Raw genomic sequence first — 10,782 nt, 5'->3', positions numbered from 1 at the left:
CACAGAGGGAAGCATGACTTTATTTAGTCCCTCTCAAAAGGAAATATTGTCTCAATAAAAGCCTCTTTAGCTTTTGTGCCTCCGTCTTTGACAGAATAGCTTCCTCCCGTAGTTCTTCACAATTCCATAAACCGCAAACTCTTTCCTGTACTTCATCTAGCACGCGTGAAAAACTACTCCCTGTCCCACACTACTATTTTCTGCCCCCTAGCAACTAATCCCTGCCTCCCTGACAACTAACTCAAGCGTCATTAACACTTCTCTTATCTCACAGAAAAGTATGATGGCTGAATCAGCCGAGTCCTTTGTAATGTAATGCCCCCTCTCTATCATGCTCACACATACACATCCTGTATAAAGACTCTCTCTGTTTCTCTCTCTCTCTCTCTCTCTCTCTCTCTCTCTCTTATGGCCCACACTGGTTTAGTGCTTTACGTATAGCGTTATTCGACATTAAGAGTAGAATACTATTTTTCTATTCGTTTTAACGTTCGTCGAGAGCGCTAAAACCGTAAGGGTTATACATCTCCTGGGGAATGTGAGATTCGGCCACGGGATAAACAGAGAGGGAGGCAGGAACTTAACCTACCTGCAGCAACGCCGTGTAGCAGAGGAAAGACGACCAAGGTGACCACCAGATTAGCAGCCATAGCTAGTGACCTCCTCACCTCCCAGCTAACCTGGAAATAAAGAACAACTTAAGCATTTATATCGTGAATGGAATACAGTACTGACATGATGCAGCAGCTTAAGTATCTTGAGTGTTGAAACGTTCCAGTACAGTAGGTTTCTCCAGTCACATTCAGTCGATTCATAACACTAAGCAATTGAAGCGGAGAGTTTATGTTGAGGTGATCAGTCCCTCAGGCGTCAGTGGCACGTAAGTTCCTCCGTCTTCTAATAACACGTTATTTTTCAACTATAATCTACCTTGTCCATAACTATTGACCATAATTGCAAAAGTGTTGCAAAGGTCTGAGTACACTCAGACCTTTGCAACACAATTGTTCTCAAAGATGTGTTCAGTTATACCATGAATTAAGGAAAGATCCTCGACTTCACATTACGAAAGAAAGCAAATGCAATAGTAATTATGGACAAGGTAGATTATAGTGGAAAAATTAACATGTTATTAGAAGACGAGGGAACTTAGGTGCCTCTTAGTAGAAGAGATGACCATCATCTATCATGGCTGAGGGACTGATCTCAAAATTATTTCTCCGCTTCTACTGTCTCCAGTATTATCATATTCTGTATTCGGTTAAAGAAGACTGATGCGCAGGTGGAACATTTCCACAGTCAAGATGTTTGAATGCTGCACATGTGGTTTACTCATCAGCTAAACACCTGGCATCACTAGAGGTACAAAGTGAATTGATTCAAGTAACATGGATGGCAGGACACAAGTGGACACTTTTAACACGTCTTTCTTGCACATTTTTGTGTCTAAATGATCGTTTAGAGTGAGTGAGGCCACAGGACCGTAACGTATTCAGTAAAGACCTCTAAAGTGTACGTAATCGCGTTCCTTCATCCATACTGTTATTGTTTTCATTTTCTGGCACTCATTATCATCTAACTAACGCTATCATCATCTGACTAGCACTATCATCATCTGACTAGCACTATCATCATCTGACTGACGCTATCATCATCTGACTGACGCTATCATCATCTGACAGACCAGTGTCTCACGAGAATTTTGTAATGTTTCCTTACGAACAAAATACCGCCACCACATAAATTCTACAATTCTTGATCACTTTCTGATAATGTCCATAAAATTTTCGTGCCTTCGGAAGTATTAAACAAATTTATACACAACCATAAATAAAACTTATCTGAGGCTCTTCCATACATAAATAAAAATAGATAATTTTTTTCAAATACTCCAGTTTGTTGACAAGGACACCTGGAGTATACCTGGAGAGGGTTTCGGGGGTCAGCGCCCCCGCGGCCGGGCTGAGACCAGGCCTCGCTTAGTGTGAGGTAAAATGTCAAAAATTATCTCGCTAGTGCTTCCACGTGTGCGTTGGCAATTTGATGAATTACCATCCTGGATGGTTACATACCTCTTCTCTGTGATGATGTCTGTTTAATATGAATATATATTTTAGCGAGTTTAGTGACGACTCTTTTAATATGAAGAGTAATAACACACACACACACACACACACACACACACACACACACACACACACACACATTGCAAAGGTTAGCAACGAGACTAGTCACGGAGGTAAGGGGCATGTCCTACGAGGAGAGGTTAAGGGAAATCGACCTGGTGACACTGAAGGACAAGAGAGATAGGGGGGGATAAGATAACGACATATAAAATACTGAGAGGAATCGACAAGGTGGACAGAGACAATATTCCAGAGATGGGACACAGCAACAAGGGGTCACAATTGGAAGTCGAATGCTCATACGAGTCACAGGGATGTTAGAAAGTTTTATTCAGAGTTGTCAGGAAGTGGAATAGTCTGAAAAGTGATGTAGTGGAGGTAGAATCCATACATAGCTTTAAGAAGAGTTATGATAAAGCTCATGGTGCAGGGAAAGTTACCTAGTAGCGATCAGTGAAGAGGCGGGTCCAGGAGCTGTGGCTCGACCCCTGCAGCCACAACTAGGTGAGTACATACACACACAATAGCGCGTAATCCCAACGTTATGGAAGATTAAACAAAAGGAAATAAATTGGCAGGAATGCGTGAGTGATCAGCACTATTTATTTTTGAGAAGAGCGCCGTCGACCCGGTCATGGTGGCTTTACGCCTGCATTCTGCACCTGCCACACGCACCTCTCTTGCATTTCCCATGCAAAAAAAAAAAAAAAGAATGAAAGAAAAAACGCCAGTAAAACAGAAAAACTGGGAGAAAAAAAATAAAAGAAATTCTGAGGCTGATAAATTGAGATTGGTAGAAAGCGATGAAACTTGTTCTTTTAAGATACTTACTGCTAGGTGAACAGGGGCAGCAGGTGTAAAGAAACATACCTAACATTTATATTCTTCCGAGGATCGAACCCTAGTCAGTGTGTGACCACAGGCCGCTACCAACTTTATAAGAGGTCACAGTGGCAAGAAGCCACTTGTCAAAATTTTCATATTTTAAGTGGAATTTTCAAGGAAAATGCATCTAGGTAAGAGTGACCTGAAGAAAACAGTGAAATAAACTTGAACTGACAGTGACTTAAGGAAAGTATGTTAAAAGCAGCATTATTTTCAATAAAAAGGGTGAATAAAACTGGGGAAGCCGTGCAGACTCAGGTCTCGACACACGAAAGGTAAAGTTCTAGTGAGTGTGAAGTGTAAACTTGTTATCGCTGTATGAGTTATAGGGTGATTTCAAAAGGAAAATAAGACAGAAACGTAAACATAGAAACAAAGAATGTAATTTGTTTTCATGGAGTGCAAGAATGAAACCAACGAGAGGAGGTTTTTAAAGTAAGCCCAAAGGCTTTGAGTGTGGCAGACGAAGATCATAGGTCAGGCTAGTGTTGACCTGAAAAGCAAGAGTTGCATTGCATCTTTTTCCCATTCACTCGACTCACACTAAAGCCTAGACAAACACACACACACACACACACACACACACACACACACACACACACACACACACACACACACACACACACACACACACAGTTTAAGAAGAGATATAAGCTCATGGAATACGGAGAGAGCGGACCTAGTAACGACCAGCAAACAGGTGGGGCCAGGAGCTACGAAGCGACCCCTGCAAGCACAAATAGGAAGGTACACACACAATACCCACAAAAGCAGACGAAACATGTAAGGGATACAGAAAATGAGACCCACTCTATTCGGCTTTGTCGCCGCATTATATAAAGTACATCTATTTTTCTTCTCCGTCGACTGGCTAGATGGCTGTGTGGATTGCTGGCTGGCTTGTCGGCTGAAAGGTTGACTGGGTGGCTGACTGGCTTGCTAACTGATTGGCTGGAAAACTTATTGGATGGATTTCTGACTGCCTGGAAGGCTTAGTAAGTGGAGTTAACTGATTATCTGACTGGATGTCTGAGAGCCTTGCTTGGTAACTGGCTGACTGGTTGGCTTTCTAAATGTCAGGGTGGCTTCCTAGCTGGTTAGTTGTCTGGCTGGCAAACTGACAGATGGATTGGCCTGCTGGCTTACTAACTGGTTGGCTGAATAGCGGGTTAACTAATTGGCAGGCAGACTGATTGGCTGTTAGACCGATTGATTAACTCGTAACCTTGATTAGCATGTTGACTGGTTGGTTGACTAACAGACTGGCTGCTTGGTTGACTGACAAACTGGCTGCTTTGCTGACTGGCTGAGGTAAGGGATGAGACACAACAAACACATATCGCCGATGTCTGTGTTCCGCCCCACTCCCTCTCCTGCTCTTTGATGTCTTCCAGATTCGAAAAGCATTTTTCCTGCCTTCCATTCTCTGTGAAGAGACCATGTTTGCTTCTGGAGATTTAGCATTACGTTTTCCTTAATTATGTGGTATGTCACATGATGTGTATGTGTGTGTGTGTGTATTTGTGCTCGCGCAAGCTTTTTGTTTTATCTGTTAAAGGCAGTCAGGTTTTTGTAAGTTTTGAGATTAAATTCTCCAGTGAGCGTGCAGCGCGAGGCCTTCGTGTCCAGGGCCGTATTTCTCGCCCCACCAACACACCAACAAATCTCTCTCACGCTAGAGACACCAACACGAAGAGCAGCAACAGTAGCAGCACATGGTGCGTAAGAGGTAGACTGATTGCAACACCAAAGGCAAAGTCAGTGGAGACCAAAGAGAACGTTGAAGAAAAGCAGGATGAGTAGTAGCAGTATTAGTAGTAGCAGTAGCAGTATTGGTGGTGGTGGTAGGAGCTGACATTCAGTAGAACAGGGAGGCAATGAAGAAACAATAGAATAAGATAATGGAGGTGAAATAATGAACAATAACATCAGGTACTGAAAGGAGGACGAACGTACAGAGTTAATACAGACCCGACAACAAAGAGAGAGAGAGAGAGAGAGAGAGAGAGAGAGAGAGACAGAGAGAGAGAGAAAGATAGAGAAAGAGGAAGCGTAAACAAAGAATTAGCAACGAAGCTATGCAGATGGATGATAAAGAAGGGAAAAACACGAACAATGGGAGAATATTTGAGTAGTTAAGGTAAACATTAACAGTGTAAACTCTGGCTACAGAAGCGAAGCTACAGAATGAGTGGAAATGAGAAGTAAATTCATACATCAGCAGCAGACACTAGAGCAGCAGACACTAGCGCAGCAGACACTAGAGCAGCAGACACTAGAGCAGCAGACAATAGCGCAGCAGACACTAGAGCAGCAGACACTAGAGCAGCAGACACTAGAGCAGCAGACACTAGAGCAGCAGACACTAGAGCAGCAGACACTAGAGCAGCAGACACTAGAGCAGCACACAATAGAGCAGCAGACCCTAGCGGGGCATACACCGTAGATGGAGACATAACATCGGCAGACAAGAGCAACAGACACCACAGCAGCAGACACCTCAGATGAAAACAAATTTTCGCTTTCCTTATTCGGCAAGAAAAGCTTTACTATTTAACCCAAAATCGCAAGTTGTACATATTCTCATTCTCTCTCTCTCTCTCTCTCTCTCTCTCTCTCTCTCTCTCTCTCTCTCTCTCTCTCCTTTCCTCTCTGCTTATGTCTTCTGGCCGCTGTTGTATCACCTTGCTCCCCTGGTTGTATCACCAGCACTCACCAACATCCCAGGCTGGGAGAGACCGGAACTTGTGCAGGAGATCCAGGATGAAGCATCACAGCGGCACACTTCCGTCCTCAACTTGACTCTGACCTAACTCCTCTTACTCCTTTGCTCTGTAAACACAGTTGTGGTTTACTGTAAGGTGAATGGGTTTTGTGGTAGTTTGTGTGTGTGTGTGTGTGTGTGTGTGTGTGTGTGTGTGTGTGTGTGTGTGTGTGTGAGTAATTCACAGCATCAGATGCCACAGCAGCAACCACCACTGCATCAGACACGACAGTAAACAAAAGGACTCGTCTTACGTCACGAAGAATTGTCACTGAGAGGAATCTCACTATGGTCTCATACACCGTCATGAAGGATCGTCAGAAAACTCCTACAGTAGACTCATCCTATATTACGAAGGATAGCCAGCGAAAGGGATCCTACCTTGGTCTTGAACTTTCATCCTATTTATGTTCGCCGAAACTTAATTACCAGTTCTTTGTCTGCTTCGTAAAAAATACCTCTGCTAAGTTTAGTTCAAATAGCTTCCAAACTTTTGGAATTATGTTTCAGACAGACTGACAGACAAACGCAGACACAAAGCAGCTGGACAACAATGCACCTGTCAGCCCAGGGGCAGTTGTAATGAAAATTTAAGAGAGAGTTAAGAAAATAGAAAGAGCGAAAGAAGTCGTAGACAATACGAAAACAAAGAGAACGAAAATGAGAGCAGCACAGGAGGAGAAAGGATGTCAGGAGCAGAGAGAAAGTGGGGAATATAGAGAAAATATATAATAGGGGAAGTAAAATAAAGGATTTTAAAAGTGAAGAATAATTACTTAGTGAGGATCTCGTGCTAAAATGGAAGACGTTGTTGTGAAGAGAGTGGAAGGAGAGTTGAGAGTGCTGGTATTGATCACACTCTTGCCTTGTGGATAGCACTTAATTGAGAATAAACTTTGTGACTGCATTTTGCTCTGTGCAGGTCTTTATCAAGTCACGTTTTACTCTGGGTAGAGTTTTATCAAGAGTAGAGTTGTATCAAGTGTTCGCCTACAATACACATCAACAATATTACTCATCTTTCCCACTTTTGTTTAACTTTGGCAGGAATGCTAAAAGAAAGTGTAATTAATGACAATGTTGTGAGAGGTGTGGCAGGAAAATACTAACTACCTAGTATTAGTAATAATCTAGCAATTTTTTCTGAATTTCGCTTAAAAAATAGTTCACTAATAGGCAATAATTGTATCAAGGATTCTAATGAAACTATGAAGAACATGAGGTGAGCAGTGAGACCAGTCTACAGGTGGAAAATACATTCAGAGTGAGCAGTTTGAATGGACAAGCTCTTTTAGAGAAAAACTGATGTGTCGGATCACTTATTAGTAGCTAGATTAAGAGTACAAGGAATAAATATCTTTTACATATTGGTCATTTAGCGCAGATAGGTAAAATACAAGTGAAAACATGTCATGCAAATAAATGGATAGTTCGTGAAAGGTGTCTGAACTTGCTAGACGGAGGAAAATTGGACTTATGAAAGTTTTATTTTTACAGTGAGAAATCTATGGCTCTTATCTATATATCCTTGGTTAGGCCTCATTTAGACTATGCTGCTCAGTTCTGGTCACCATATTACAGAATGGATATAAATGCTCTGGAAAACGTACAGAGGAGGATGACAAAGATGATCCCATGTATCAGAAATCTTCCCTATGAGGATAGACTGAGGGCCTGAAGCTGCACTCTCTCGAAAGGCGTGGAATTAGGGGGGATATGATCTAGGTGTATAAATGGAAAACGGGAATAAATAAAGGGGATGTAAATAGAGTGCTGAAAATTTCCAGCCAAGACAGGACTCGCAGCAATGGTTTCAAGCTGGAAAAATTCAGATTCAGGAAGGATATAAGAAAGCACTGGTTTGGTAATGGAGTCGTGGATGAGTGGAACAAACTCCCGAGTACAGTTATTGAGGCTAAAACGTTGTGTAGTTTTAAAAATAGGTTAGATAAATACATGAGTGTGTGGGGGTGGGTGTGAGTTGGACCTGACTAGATTGTGCTGCTGGGTCTGGTGCCGTGCTCCATCCTTGAGTGGAGGTGACCAGACTGGGTGGGTCATTGGGCTAATCCGGGGGGGGGGGTCATTGGACTAATCAGGGGGAGGGACATGGACCTGCTCCGCATGGGTCAGTAGGCCTATTGCAGTGTTCCTTCTTTCTTATGTTCTTACGTTCTTAATTCCCATCATCTCCTCAACGCTCATCTAGTTTCTGGTTATCAGTTTTTCTATTATAAGTTATCAGAATTAATGAATTTAACCTAAATCAAACTAGCGTAAACGGAGGTAGAGTTAAGAAACTAACATGAAGTTTTACGTACAAAAATTTACGTAGAAAAAAGAGAATGTGTTTATAGTTCCTCCTCTTCACTCGCTTGATCATTTTCCTTCTCAATAAAACTAGTAAATCACAGTCGACTATATCCTCTTCATCTCCCTCAATAAAATATAGCAATCTAGGTTCAATATCATTAAAGCCGGAGAGAATAAAGCGTAATTCTCCACATTAGCCTTGATATTACCCTCTGTTATTCGCAAATTAGTACGGAATGGTTGAGGGTCATTCATATAACTGGTAGTTACGGTAGTCAGACTGCCGCAAATTGCCGGACCCAGTAGTTTGGATAATGGCTGAAGCTTCTGACGTTTTTTTAGCAGATTTGCGCGTACATCTGAGCTCCACGTAATTATAGACTGACTAATACAGTATTTATTCATGCGGTGAAAGATAATAGAGCATTGATGAATATGGTGAGTAAGTGATGTAGCATAGAAGGATATGGTGTGAATGATCACTTTGTGGCATAGGTGAAAGGCTGATCAATTTAGTATGCGATCATTTAGGAAAATAGACATGTCTATTGCTCGAACATTAAAATATTGCACTGTTCTTCTGTATAATACAGTAAAGCTCTATAAATGTGATAATTCATATGAAAGTTACTTAATGTAAGGTACATATACAACAGTACTGTAAACGCTAGAGCCAGGTTTTATAATAAACTATGGAGCCAGGTTTTAAAACGAGCTAAGGTAACGGCTCTTAGCTTGTAAAATAAGTAAAAACGCCTTCTGCCCTGAAAAACCTTTCAAGTCTGTGTCTCACACACAGTGAGGTAAAGAAATAGAAAAAAGTGTACGACAGAGAGAGCGAGAGAGAGAGATTGCTCAGAAGCATGAAGAGAAAAGAGAAGGAGAGCCGACCAATGCCTCCGGAGCCCTGGTCTTGAAGGAGGTACCTCGAAAGTGCTGCCTGAAGCCTCTACACGCCTCTCCAGAGCCCCTTCCACGTAACCTACGCCTTATGAAGACCAACCACGTTCCTTTATGCAATCCCCCATGTCTTCTGAAAACCTACCACACTCCATTACACAAACTCCCACATCTTATGAAGATCCACAATTTCTTCCGTACTCGCCACTTTACGATGTGACCCACCACGCCTTCTCTTCAAATTCACGCATCTATATGTATACACATTCTCCTTTTGTTGGAAAGCATTTCGGTCCTGGGGCCTTGATCATTTCTGATTTAGAAAGACACGTGAGCAAATGCTAGGACATATTTGAAAGAGTGATCAAGGTCGTGATCGACCGTATCCCACCGACGCAGGGTGGCCCAAAAAGAAAAACAAAGTTTCTCTTTATAACTTTAGTAATGCAAACAGGAGAAGGGGTTACTATCCCCTTGCTCCTGGCATTTTAGTCGCCTTTTACGACACATGGCTTACGGAGGAAGAATTCTGTTCCACTTACCCATGGAATAAACATGTCTTGCCTGAATTTACACACATACTCTCTTCATGTTATCTATCCTATCTTTACGTGCACATATCTTTATGCATGTACACAGTGTTTACGTACACTTAGTTCTTCTGAATGTACACACGTTTGTATATACGCACATCTCCTCTGAATGTAAGCATACTCCGTATGTGTGTACACATCCTTTTATGTACATTCAACACATCTCATTTTACTTAAACCCTTCTCATTGTATACATAATCTCCCAGAATGTACACACAACCCTCTCATTGTATACACAACCCTGTCAATGTGTACACAACCCTATCAATGTACACACAACACTGTCAATGTACACACAACTGTCAATGTACACAACACTGTCAATGTACACACAACCCTCTCAGTGTACACACAACCCTCTCAGTGTACACACAACCCTCTCAGTGTACACACACTCTCAGTGTACACACACTCTGTGTACATACACTCTCAGTGTACACACAACCCTCTAAGTGTACACACAACACTCTCAGTGTACACACAACTCTGTGTACACACAGCCCTCTCAGTGTACACACAACCCTCTAAGTGTACACACAACACTGTCAATGTACACACAACACTGTCAATGTACACACAACCCTCTCAGTGTACACACAACACTGTGTACACACAACCATCTCAGTGTACACACAACACTGTGTACACACAACCCTCTCAGTGTACACACAACACTGTGTACAGACAACACTGTCAATGTACACACAACACTGTGTACACACAACCCTCTCAGTGTACACACAACCCTCTAAGTGTACACACAACACTGTCAATGTACACACAACACTCTCAGTGTACACACAACACTCTCTGTGTACACACAGTCTTACATATGCAAATAAAAGTATGATAACCATTTAAAAAAAAAAATTCTGAATAAAACACAAAATAAAAGGTTCAGTTATCGGAGGGGAAATTTTGCATTGTATAAATGAATCATAAACTTCAAACGAATATTTTCACTGATTTATTGTATCCCGACATTAATCTCGTTTATCAACAATAGCAATTTATCGAACATATGAAATATTAGCAACTAAATTTGCATGTGAGAGAAAATTGCAACATCACTCACAAGCTCTTCTGCGCTGGCCGATTTTTTTTTTTTTGAGTAATTAATAGAAATTGCTCATCTTATCAGAATTTTTTATATCCATGGGGGAAGCACTAAACACGCATGGGTCATACATCACCTGAGGA

General features: G+C 41.7%; 1 long non-coding RNA gene across 2 annotated transcripts in view; it reads right to left on the bottom strand.

The window, feature by feature from the left end:
• The window catches only part of LOC128701980 (uncharacterized), a 181,934-nt gene that overhangs the window by 27,482 nt on the left and 143,670 nt on the right, over window positions 1-10,782 (bottom strand). For both annotated transcript variants that reach the window (XR_011394156.1, XR_011394157.1), the window contains one exon: window positions 590-680. This is a non-coding gene — a long non-coding RNA (uncharacterized lncRNA). The remainder of the gene's footprint in view (window positions 1-589; window positions 681-10,782) is intronic.

Source organism: Cherax quadricarinatus, chromosome 77 (assembly GCF_038502225.1).
Source record: "Cherax quadricarinatus isolate ZL_2023a chromosome 77, ASM3850222v1, whole genome shotgun sequence".
Classification (NCBI taxonomy): domain Eukaryota; kingdom Metazoa; phylum Arthropoda; class Malacostraca; order Decapoda; family Parastacidae; genus Cherax; species Cherax quadricarinatus.
This window is presented reverse-complemented; position numbering and strand designations above follow the sequence as displayed.